This window comes from Arachis duranensis, chromosome 5 (assembly GCF_000817695.3).
Source record: "Arachis duranensis cultivar V14167 chromosome 5, aradu.V14167.gnm2.J7QH, whole genome shotgun sequence".
NCBI classification, from domain to species: Eukaryota; Viridiplantae; Streptophyta; class Magnoliopsida; order Fabales; family Fabaceae; genus Arachis; species Arachis duranensis.
The window spans coordinates 20,856,218-20,869,922 of record NC_029776.3 but is presented as its reverse complement, the minus strand read 5'-3'; positions in this window follow the sequence as shown (position 1 = coordinate 20,869,922).

Here is a 13,705-nt window from a genome sequence, read left to right as displayed (position 1 = left end):
ATTCTTCTTTTGTAAACCTCATATTTACTTGACTCAACTTGAATTCGTTTCAAAATACTGCATTATTTTTCATCTTATTAGTCCTATCGAATTCCTTCGATTCAAGAGTTACTCTTAAGTTGTCAGTTGATTCTCTTTCCAGCACTCTTTATTGCTTGTTCATCCTTGTCTACTTGTGATTTCAACAATTCTTTCAAATTCTCGCAAACACGGTCCTTGTCGCTTTTCTTTCTTTTCTATGGTCTATCATCCTTCTGAGTATACTCGAGATTAGTTTTGGTATCTTGTGCGACTGTGAGACTTGGTAAACGACACATTAGTCCTTTAGGACACGTTTGGTGAACGCAAAAGGTGAAATTTGTAAGTATACGACGTTGTAGGGAGTTGTAGAAGCTTGTTTCATGTGAAAGAGTTTTGTTGATGTTAGGCTTGTGACCAATAAGATTTGCAAAGTGTTTGACGAGGTTGAAAACCCTCAGATGAGTTGTTCGATGAAGTACGAGTGAGGATGGTGGAAATAAGTTATGTTGAAGTTTGAATAATTGAATCTCTGAAGTTGGTGTGAGATCAAAGTGCGAACGTTAAGCACGTTGTTTTAACCCTAACCTATTTTATAACCTTTTGCTGCCTTGCTTTACCATCATATGTTTGAAACATATCATCTTGTACATCAAGTCTATCTTGTAACTTCTGTTTCGCATCACACTTATACCATTTATACCTTTATGCCATATGAAAATCCTGCTATTTGAAACTATATGTATACCTATAGTGAGGACTTTTTTGCTTTTCTTTAAATGCATTCAAGAGTGAAGTAATATAAAATCTCTTTTATTTTGTATCAATTTTCGAGGACGAAAATTTTTATAAGGTGAGTAGGATGTAAGACCCAGCATTTTCAAAAAAAAATATTATTATGAATTAATTTCAATTTATTTATTCATTAAAGATTTTATTTTTAGAAATTATTTTATTAAAAGTAATTAAATTAAGTTTTGATAATTGAATTAAAATTTTTACTTAATCACATAATTATTGAATAATTTTCTATATTTAAATTATACAATTTAATAGTTGTAAAAGAATAAGAATTTTATATGATTTAATTTAAATAATTAAGATTTTAGAATTTTAATACTTTAATTTTTATAAATAGAAAATAAATTATATTATCTCAAAATTTAAATTAGAATACTTGATCAAAAGCTGATTAGCAATCAATAATTAAGTAATATTTTTTCTAATATAATTTTTTAAAATTAAATAAGATTTCAAATTAATACTCTATGCCCCAATTTTATTAAAAATTATCGAACCCTAATTAACCCAAATATCCCCAAATTTAACTATAATCCTAATTTTACCTAACCCCTACCCACACCCACTCTTTACCACTACTCACTCACCCTCACACCTCACTCACAGAAACCTCAGCAAGATAAGAAAAGGGGGGGAAACAGAAAGGGAGAAAGAGAGGGAAGAGACAGCTGCGAATGGAGGAAGAAGAAAAGAGAGAGGGAGGAGTCGTGCCCTGTTGTTGCCGCCGCTACACCACTGCATTGTCTCCACCGTTCCATGGAGCCAAGCCCGCGTTGCCGTCGCAAATGAAGAGGATGCCGCCAGTTATGTCGTGCCTGGTCATTGCTGAGCTCGCCGTCGGCCTTTCCATCGCCGCTGCTGCCAAGGTCTGTAAAGGAGAGCGTCGCTGTGGGTGGTGACCACCGTCCGAGATGCCACCAGAAGGAACCATCGCCGCCGAACCCTAGCTATCACTGCTGTTGGAGTCACCGTGGTTGCCGCTGGAAAAGTGTTATGAACGCCGCTGCTACTGAACCACCTTTGTCACTACTTCAGTCCCATTCAACCACCACAGCCTCCTCTGTTTTTGTCTTCGAATCAGCACTGCCCTTTTCCAGTTTCAATCCCAATTCTGCTATTTCTAAATATGTAACTCCTCTATCCTTACTCTGCTGCCATTTTATTTTTCTGCTATGATCTTCTTTTAATTTTGATAGTGTATGTCTTTGTTTTAGTTCTGCCAAGGTATGTTTGAAAAGTTAAAATTGGTGCTGCTACCATGAAACAAAAAGGGAAGGGAGTTACCATGTTTAACCTATGTGAATTCAGCTAGTCGAGGTAGGGTTTTTCTTAAAATTTATTTTATATTACAGAGTTGTTATAAATAGATATTAGTGCAAAAAAATACTTCTATGATTATGTTTGTTTTGTGGATGTGGTTGTTTGCTAGACTGAATTATTGGTTGCTTGATTGGTTGAATGGTGTACGGTTGTTGATAAGAAATTGATTTGAAAAGTTATTTACTTGGTTATTATGAAAAGTGATTTTTCTTGGTTTTGAAGTTATTTTGATAATGTAAATGAATTGGCTTTGGAAATGATTTGAGATATGAAAATAAATTAATTTTGAATTAGTTTGATTTATAAATGATTTAATATTTGAGCTGGTTTAATTTTGAAAAAAGATTTATTATTGGAAATGGTTGGATTTGAAAATAACTTGATGTTAGAACTAGTTGAGTTTTGAAAAATGATTGAGATTTGGAAATGGTTGAAAAAGGTTTGGACAGGACCCGAAAATGGTGGCAGAGTCCAAATTTTAGAGGAGATGCTGCCGAAATTTTATAAAATTGGAAGTTTCGCTTGAAGTAATTATTTGGAAATATTTGGTTTTAATCATTATATGTTTTAAGATTGATTTATTTAGAAAAGAAAGAATTATATTTTGAATTGGGATTGTTAATGAATTGAATGGAAAGAAAGATGATGAGAATTGACTTTGAAATATGATTTTTGAATGAATTTGGAAATGTGATATGGATTGACGAATGCTGACGATATTGAGAATGTCTTAGATATTGATGAATGTTGAATGAATTATTCATACGGCTTATGAATTTGAATTATCTAAGACACGAGTTTTCCTGGGTAGACGCAGTGGCTTGCCACCACTTGCTCCAAGTTGAGACTCGATACTCTGTTGACCCTACGACGTAAGGGTGATCGGGCACTTATAAATTTTCGGGAATGGTACCCCCAATTGAGCGATTCGATATATACATGAGAAAAAGCTATGCATAGACTCATGGGGATTCGCATCGGGAGATAGTCCAATGGTTTAGCAAACCGGACTTGTCGGGTTGGCTGTATAACCGACACATGAACTCATTAGCCATAGGACAGGCATGCATTATATGCATTTGTATGCTTTGCTTGGATTTTGAATTTGTTTTGGTTTACCTAATTGTTAAACTGTTCTTAACTGCTACCTGAACTATTTGCTGTAACTGCTATCTAAACCTATGCTTTTTCTTTTCTGTTTTGCCTGTGTTTGTCCTGGTGTGCTACTTTTGAGAATGAGCTTTGGTGCTAAATTGATGATTGTGTTGATTGATAGAGTGGTTGGTTTTTGATTAAGATTTTCTTATAAGAAAAGAAAGGTTTTGGATTTCTGAAAGATTAAATATTGTTTCTTTAAAAAGTTTTGAATGATTAACTATTGGTTTTTAAAAGATTCATAAGGCAATGATAATCACTGAGCGTGAAAACAGTTTTCTTATTAAATATCTTCTTTTGACAATTCTGAAACTCCGTGGTAAGACCGTGTGGTTAGTTTCTCACCCCCTACAGCTTTATCTTTTCAAGAATCGGATGAAGGAGCATTACGAAGAGTGATACTGCATTTTGGTTTATATGATATTGCATTAAATTAGATAATTTTTCTTTCCTCGTCTTGGTTATTACAATTTTGTAAAAGAGACAGGAGTTGTATGCTTTATATGTATATTACATTATAAGCTATTATGTAGGAAATCTTGTATATGAATCTATGCATGTTTGTTTTTTTTTTAAGATAAAGTATTTATTTCTGTTTTTAAAAGAAAGCAGCGATACGATGTCGAGTCAAAGGCTCCTATTTTAATATTAAGTATATAAAGTAGTCATAATACTTCTTGCTATCAAAGTGGCGCAGTTGGAATCGTGACATTCTCGTAGTGAGGGTGTTACATTTAAAATTAAAGTAATTTATATTGAATTAGAAATATGATATAATTTTAAAAAAGAGTAAACTATAAAAATAAAGATATGAATTTAAAAATTTTGAAATGATAATTATACCCTTGTAAAATTAATTTTAAAATTTAAAATATCTTTTAAAGTTAGAATATTGAAATTTAAATTTGATATGAACAAAATCCAATCCATTGGCTTTTTTCGTGTCCAATACGTCACCTATGGTGGCCTGAGAGCGTCAGCTGCTTCTGATTACTTTAATTAAGTACTAGCGTTTCATAGTAAATTTGATTATAATATTTTTTAAATTTTAAAAATTAATTAGCTTAAGTATTTTGAGGTTTAAGTTTAATTATTGATATTTAATTTATTCTATTATATTAAAATTCATTCTTATTATGCATACTAAGCATATATTATGTTATTATTTTTTAATTAGTATGCTAAAATTCTAAAGATGATTGTTTTCACATTTTAATATGCATTTAAAACAGTTTATTAAAAAAGATTTTTTTTTTAATTAGGGCTGCACATGGATCGGATAATATCCGCATATCCGTGGTAATTATCCGCATCCGATCCAAATTTTGCGGATATTATCCGATCCGCAGAGCCATCAGATCTGATCCGTAGTGTGGTCGGATCGGATTGCAGATTTGGCAGTGATATCCGCAGATCCGATCCCCAAATTCGCATATCTGCATATCACACATAAATAGCTTAGTGTGTTATTTTATGAATTTTATGTTATTTTGTTTTTAATTTTTTATGTTGTACTTCAACTTAAAATAATTAAACTTAAATCTTGTGTTATTATTTTGTTTTTATTATTCAAAAGAACTATTATTGATAATATTTTAGGAGTAAATAGGCTTAAACAAATAAAAAATGAATTTTCTGAATATTTTTTTGTAAAAACAGGCAAACAGAATCTTAAAATAGTTTTTTTAATTATGCGAATATACCCGATATCCGATCTGCGGATCGGATCGGATCGGATCCAGTCTAAAAAAATGCGGATACCGTATCCGATCCAATCTGATGAGTGTAATGCGGATCGAATAGAATTTTAGGCTATATCCGATCTGATTCGTGTGCAGCTCTATTTTTAACCTGTAAATCTAGAGCTTTATACTTTTTTTTTTGAAAATTTCATAAAGCTTATTATTCCATTATCTCCTATTCTTCCTTAATTATGAAAAATTAAAATTGAGCAACAATTCATGCTGGCTTACAAATATTTATATATTTTTTTACTTGAATTCGATACTGCTTTTAATTATTTAGAATTATTCTGCGATTTTGTTGTGAATTTTTTATTTAGTCTATATTATACTTTTCTTTATGTTGTGCTGATTCTCATTTTATCTATTTTACTTTGATTTGTATCATTCTTTTTCATGGCTACTTAGTGAATGATAGAATGTTATCTTGGTGCTTGTTCACTTCATGTTATTAAAAAAATTAATCGAGAGTAATAATTTAAAAAAATTGAAAAAAAAAGATAGAGCAAAAAACTACATTTAATTATTTAAAAACTAACATGCTTTTTTTAAATAAAAAAAATATTATTTATAACAATTTTTCAAATTTATTTTCTAGGATCCACTTTTTTTTAACTTTATAAAATTCGCCTAGGTAACGTTTCTTTTGAGGTATTGAGACAGAGATTGGAAGACTGAGACTCAGTATTATGTTTGTTGGCCCAGAGATTGGTACTAAAATTTTAGTCTCTGTCTCTAAAATTTCAGTATTTTAGTACCTCCAAAAATTAGGGACACAGAAGACTGAAAATTTTTAGAGACAGAGACTGCAACTTTAATAATATTTTGAGAAATAAGGACAAATAGGCCCCTGAATATTTTTTCTGCGAACATTTTTGTCCTCAAGGAGTGAAAAATACATTCATGTCCCTGACCCCTCCAAAACGTGAACAAATTTACCCCTCCGTTGAAGTGACTCCGTTGGACCCGACGAAAAAGTCTGACATGGCTCCCGTGGCGCTGACCTGGCCGTTACGGGAACCCACGTGACATGTAGCTTTTGAAAACATGACATATTAGTCCTCTGACACCAAAACGATGCCATTTCACCAAAGATCCTCTAGACACACTTTAATCGCTTTTTGCAATACCTATAAGACCCATTTAACCTGCTCTCTCAAAGTTCCATGAATCTGCAACTGCAAAACCGTGAAGTATGAGGGAAGACCACAGTTTCAAGCTTCATTATCTCCTCAGTCAGCAAAGAATATCAATTACAAGTTATTTAAGCAACAAAATAACAATGGCACAACTAATGAATCATGTATTTCAATAAAATGTGATACTAGAATCAAACAACAACTACATTCATTATAGCTCCCAGAAAAACCGAAGCATAAAAAATGAAGAACAAGTGATTTCAAACATGCTCTATATCCCTCTCAATAGGACCAGCTTCCTAAGGATCGGCCATTCAAGTTGCAATAACATGTGCTTCCGTAGAATGAATCCAATACCCATTTGTAAAACATCTCAAATCAAAACAAATAACACTTTAAACCAACCTTGAGCCTATTTCCATGAAAAATTCCAATTCAATTAAACTCAGCACTTCCAAACCCTCAAGAAAACAAAATAAAAAGCTGCATTTGCCTACCCCATAGCTGAGAAATAAACCTCGCAGCTCAAAACCACATCCGGAGTCATGAAGAAAGAAAAAGAAGGACCAATAGATATAAACGCCTCAGCAGAATCACACAGCTTTAGACCAGCTCAAAGAAACCCTAGAAATGCGTATTTGTCCAAAAACCTCGAATCCCAAGGAAATCTTGGGAATTTTGCCCCTCAAATTTTCATTTTCTTTCCCGTTTGGCGAAATGGGTGCAGTGCCCAAAATGCGAAACAAAACGACGACGGAACGAGAATCAGAGCCAGCAGAATTGCAAGGAATCCCTGGGGTTTCTTGAAGACCGAGCCATTTCTTGAGTATTACGACAGGGGGTGGAGAACGGAGGAGCTTGTTGAGAAGTACGAGGAGGAAGGCACTGGTTTCTGAGAGGGAGAGGAAGCTAGGGATTGCGATGGTGTGCTTCAACGACGACGTTGCGTAGGACGATGAGGCGGAGAGCCTGTCGAGGGCGGATGTATGGATGCGGACATGGGCGAGGCTGGCGACAACGACGGAGATGGTGGAGGAGAAGGAGAAACCCTTGCCGCCGAGTGTAACGGTACAGAGCTCAACCATCAGTGGCAAAGGGTGAAACTAGTTGAAACTTAAGACAACGGAAGCAAGATTTTTCACCATAACTTAGTGAATCCTCTAACTCAAATATGGGTGTTATGGGTATTGCATAAGGGGATTAAAGTGTGTCTAGAGGGTCATTGGTGAATTGGCGTCGTTTTGGTCTCAGAGGACTAATATGTCCTAGGTGAAACGGCATCGTTTTGGGGTCGGAGGACTAATATGTCCTATTTTCAAAAGCTACATGTCATGTGGGCTCCCATAACGGCCAGGTCAGCGCCACGGGAGCCACGTCAGACTTTTCTGTAGGTCCAACAGAGTCAATTTAACAGAGGAATAAATTTTTCCACGTTTTGGAGGGGTCAGGAGCATGAATGTATTTTCCAATCTTTAGGGACCAAAATGACTGCAAAAAAAAGATCATGGTCCTATTTGTCCTTTTCTCTAATATTTTATACCTAAAATACTCTCATTTCAAATAATTAATTCCAGTTTTACCTTTTTTGCAAATTAAATTAAAACTTCATTCTTATTTTAGTCTCTGTCTCTCATTTTATACCAAACATAATACCAAGACTTATTTCAGTCTCTATCTCTTTTCCAAACACTACCGGTGAACTTTCCAGATCGACAAACTTGGGTACTAACGTAAAGTTTGCGGATTCGGTGAATATGCTCTCACTACAGTACAATTTTGATCGTACTGGTATATTTTTATTTTTTTCAATTAAAATAATTTTATTCACTTAATTTAAAATTTTTAATTTTAAAATTAAATGGATATAGTTTAAATTAACAATTTAATTTAATTTGATAAAAATAAACGTAGTCATATTATTGTATTCATATGTGTAATTATATTTATTCTGTTTTTAAAAAAAATACTATTTAAAACCTTAATTTTAAAATAAAAAATAGTTTAATTATTCTATTAGTCCCTATATTTTTACCGAATTTTTAATTGAGTTCCTATACTTTTTTTTTTTCAATTGGGTCCTTATAAGATATTAGATTTTATAATTAAGTCCATGGAGTGATAAAGACATTGGAATTAACAGAATATTATGTCAAACAAAATAAATATGCCTAACACTTGATTAAATATTTTATTTTGTTTAATAAAATATGGAGACCTAATTAAAAATTCTGTGAAACTATAAGGATCAGCAGAATACTTATTTTAATATTAATAAAAATGATAAAAATATCTTTTTGGTATTGACATTGTTTAAATGCATAAAAAAATTAAAAATGTAAAAATAAAAATTATTTTAGAATTAATTTTTTTTAAATGAATCAAAAAACATAATTTTAAATTTTAATTTATCCGACATTCTTATAGGTAATTTTATAAAGACAAAAATACCCTTATAAAAATTAATGATCGACTTACAAATTTAAACAACCAATGCAACAAAAAATATTATAACTTTTACTAACACCATAAGCCTCACCTCTTTGTGCATAAGTTGTCCTATTTTCAATGAAATTATTGAGAACAATGTTGGTAGCAGTAAACATTTTTACCAAACTACAAATAGAATTAAAGTGAGAGCTCCATCGAGTATCCCCAACTCTTTGTAAAGTGCTTATTTGATTCGCACATTTGCCTGTTTCTAATTCATTTTGAGCAACCAAGTTTGCATTTTCAATTGTTTGAGCTTCTTGTAATTGATCATGTCTTTTTGAAGAAGCACTAACAATAGTGACAATAGAGTTTAATTGAGTAAAAAATTCATGAATTTGAAGTACCTCTCTTAAAGCTGCCACCAATACTAATTGTAACCTATGAGCAAAACAATGTACATAGTATGCTTGTGGAGAATCTTTAAGAAACAAAGCTTGCAAACCATTCCACTCACCCCGCATGTTGCTAGCACCATCATACACTTGACCCCTAATATTTTCAACTTGGAAATTATAATAAGAAATGACAGAAATCAATTCTTTCTTTAAAGTTGTTGCACAAGTATCAGTGACATGCACAAGATCAAATAATCTCTCTTTAACAAAACCATCTAGAGTAATAAATCTCAAAACAATGGCCATTTGCTCCTTTTTAGATTCATCTCTAGCTTCATCAACAATAATACAAAATTTGGCATCTCCAATCTCTTCTCTAATTGAATTTCTCACCTTAGTAGCAAGAATATGTAGAATTTCTTTTTTGACATCATTTGAAGTATACTTAGCATTTTTTGGAGCATTTTCCAAAACATTCTTTTTCACACTTTCATTGTAAGATCTCAAAAATTTCAACATTTTCAAAATGTTACCTCTGTTGCTTGAACTTTGGCTTTCATCATGTCCTCTGTATGCGTAACCTTGAAATTTCAACCACCTAATGCAATCTATAGATGCTCCTAGTCGGATTCGATTCTTTTCAATCTCTTCTGATGTTTGCTTATAAAGAAGTCTGTCGATATGTTGTGATTGTTTTATCAAATCATCACATGATTTCAGCGCCTTATGATGGAATGAGTTGGGACCTTTGCCAATATGATTCAAAAGAGAACATTCTTTTCCACTATTTACTTTCTTCCAATTCTTGTAACCATTCTTAATAAAAGCATTTGAACCCGTATTGATTGAAGGTTCCTTAGCAAAAAGAAAGCACAGAAAACAATATATAGCATCATCTTCTATAGAATATTCTAACTAAGATAGGAACAATTTAAACCATGAAGCTTGAAAGCAACAATGACTTTTATCACCAGAAAATAGATAATTATCAAGAATTGGTTGATTTGGCCCAACTTTAATATAAGCCCGACGGATTTCATCTCTTTTATTTGGAGGAAATTTCTAAATCATTGGTCGCATTCCAGGATCTCTTTCCAAACGAAAAACATCCAGTTGATTTGGAAGAAGTCATAGATGCTTTGAGCTATTCAATGGAGAACTTGAAGTAATGAAATTTGATGACCCCTCAAGTATTGGAGTAGTAATAGTAGAAATATTTTCATTCTCTTGATCTTTTCTTTTAAAAAATGTATCAATGGTTTTGAACTTACTCATAATTCAAATGGGCAAATAAGTTCTTATAATTAAAAATATATTTAGCAAAAAGTATAAATTACAGTCTAAATCTTTATAAAATATAAAAATGATATTTTAATTCAAAATAAGATATTAAAATTCAGAACAATAATACTAACATCCTAATATAAATAATATAAAAAATAATAAAAAAACTAAATATACAAACTAACATATAATAACATAAACTTAATTAACAAATAACAATAAATTAAGTAAATAACTAAATATATAAAAAAAACATAAAAAAATTAGACAAGACTAACAGAAAAATAATAAAAAATATACAAAAAAATTACAATGCTAGATTAAATACAATTCATTTGTTCTATTTTCGTATGACTATGTTTCTTTATTATTAGTTGATTTAGTTCAATAATTTTTTTGAAATAAAAAAGAATAAAAATATAACCTTTTTTAAGAAAGAGGAGTGAAGAATCACTTATTGAACTACTATCTTTTTTTAATCTGTAAAAAACAAAAAAAAAAACAAGAGTCAAAAAAGGTAAAAGATAAGAAGAATAAAGAGATAAAGAAGAAAAAGAATAGAAAAAATAGTTACCTGAAATTCTGGAAAGTGAAGGCGGGAAGGGAGAGACTGGTTGTACGAACAAAATGGGAGGATTGAGAAGAGGTTGGAAAATAAAAAAAGAGGATAGAGAATGGGCTATTGGGCTGGATTTTTTGTATGAATTAAAAGGGGGGCTGGAAAAATTATGGAACAAAAAGCGAGAGGCTGGAAAATAAAAAAATGGGTGGCTATACTTTTTGTTTTTTAAATAAAAATTAAAATTTTGGGGGGCCATTGCACCCTTTTAGTTGTATGTACTTCCGCCTGTGAATTCAAAAAACATATAATGAGTAATAATTGTTGTTTTTTTTAAAAAAAATACCAACTATATCTTATTATAGATATTTATTTTATATTACTTCATTAATGGTAATTAATTCAAACGTCTATAATATATTAAAATCTTTTTGGTAAGATAATTTTTTAATTGGATAAAATATTAAATTAATCTTTATGTTTGGGCATAATTCTGTTTTGGTCCTTAAGGTTTAAAGTGTCCTATTTGAATCCAAAAAAAAATTCTTTAGCTTCAATGTAGTCCTACTGTGAGATTAAAGTTAAATAACTAATGAAACATCGTACATAACAACAGTACAAGAACAAGATCGATAATCTGGAGAACAAGTACAAGCTCAACAAAGTGCTTGTTTAGGAGTCATTATCTTGATAAAAAAATATCTTATTTTTATTGTTTAGGGTGTTTGGCAAATTTCTAGTAGTAAAAATAAAAGTACTAGAAAAATAAAAAATATCTTTGTTTAAAAGATTTTTTCTTTAAAAAAAGATGTTTTTTATGTAATAAATAAACAAAAAAAGTACTTTTATATCGTTATACCCAAATATCTTTGTGCATGAGATATCTAAACATAAACCTACTTTTAGGTTTTTATAACATCTTTTTAGTTCTATAGAAAATATTTTATTTAAATTGTAAGAAAAATAATAAATAAATATTTATGTATTTATATGCACAAGACGGAATTCGAACCCCCAATATTTGATTAAGAAGACTAGTGAACTAATCACTAGACCAACCTAACTTGATTAATACTTTATTTTTTTTAATAATACATAGTATTCAGATTTTTCGTCTTATTTGACCATTGTTTTTTACATGGTATTCTAATTTGTAAAAATATACCAAAAAGAAAAGCAGGCTATATCACTCCTGGTCCATTAGAGTGTCAAAAGTTCAGCCCAACAACATCCTAAATTTAATCACCTAATCACACTTAATTAATCTCCTTCCTCCAACAAAAAATAGAATGTATGGCTCTGTAACCGTTATTTTCTCAAACCCAATATCATAGTTAAAGATTATTTGCACGCGTCCAAATTACAGCTTGCTACATAGTGTCAATTTCACATGTTGATTCCCACGATTAACACCATAGACTTTCCCAAATTATTAACCTCAATTAAAAAACCTAATGAATGAATTCGTCTTCAGCAACCACATACCAGAGCCTTTCACTCTCTGTTATTAGTCAAAATAAATTGAATAAAAATGGAAAATCCTCACGTCTCTCATCTCATTCGCACGCCGCTTTTCTATCACTCCATGCTAGAGCTCGATTTCTCATGGACATGTCTTTGTCTCCCTTTCTCGTTGTGTTCGTCTCGTTTTTCTCTCTCAGTCATGGTTTTCGTCTTCACATTCGTAGACGTTCTGCCATTTTTACGGCCACTGTCCGCCGCTTTATCTGGATCGATCCTCTTTCTACTATTGCCTTTTTGGGGGGGAAAGATTAGAACCATCTGGGTTGTGATTCGGATTCCATTCACCTATTTTCAAACGGTTTAATGGTCGGTTCGTAAACACGATAATTTATATAAGGATCAAACTACTTTGCTTTAAACTACTTCAAGTAAATTTTACATTGTGTTTTGGTCACATGATGATAGTTGACTAGAGCAATTTTAATTTTATATGGTTATCGTGATGGTTATTTGTTGGAAATAGGTCATAAGGGCTATAATTAATAAGTTAATGGATTTTTACGAGAAGAAAGAAAACATATTCATTTTTTGTTTGTAAATTATGTAAATAGTTTGGTATATGTGAGTAATTTCATACCAAAGCTCATGTATTAAAGCCTGGGGTATTTTGAATAGAGTAGTTTAAATCATATAGGTTACAATTAATTATTATTTGTTGAAAATAAATCATTTACACCACAATTAATATACTTGTAGTTTTTCAACAAAAATTGTTTTTTCATTTTTTGCTTATAAATTATTTATATAACTGAATATCAATCATCATGTGTTTATTTATTATGCGTCATTGAATAGAGCAGTTTAAATTCCTTTGAATGATCTTCATTGTTATTTATTACAAATAATTCATTAAAATTACAATTAATTCATTAAAACTATAATTAATATGCTTATCGTGTTACGAGGAGATTCCGCTTCTCAGTATAGGTTGATTGTTGGTGGATGATCGTATCAATATATAAGAATAGCTGAGTACCTTAAAAGAGAGTACTTTTTTCTCTTTCAAGAAATTTCGTTGTTAAATATGACCCATGAAGAAGATGAACCACTTTCAAACCCGAAAACAACTGACAAGGTACACCACATAGATGTGGAGGACAATTGCAATAATTCTAGTTCAGGCCAACCAACATTCGGAAGATCATACTTGCCTTTTAATGGCTCTACTCTCTTTTTTGCCTTATTATTTCAGTTACACGAATTAATGTCCTAGTTTATGTATTTTATAGTAATAATGGAGATGATTGTTTGCTGAAGAAAGGGGAACAGGATACAAGACAAGGCTGGCGTAGTCTCTCCAAACAAAATTTTTGAGGTATAAATGACATCGGAATATAT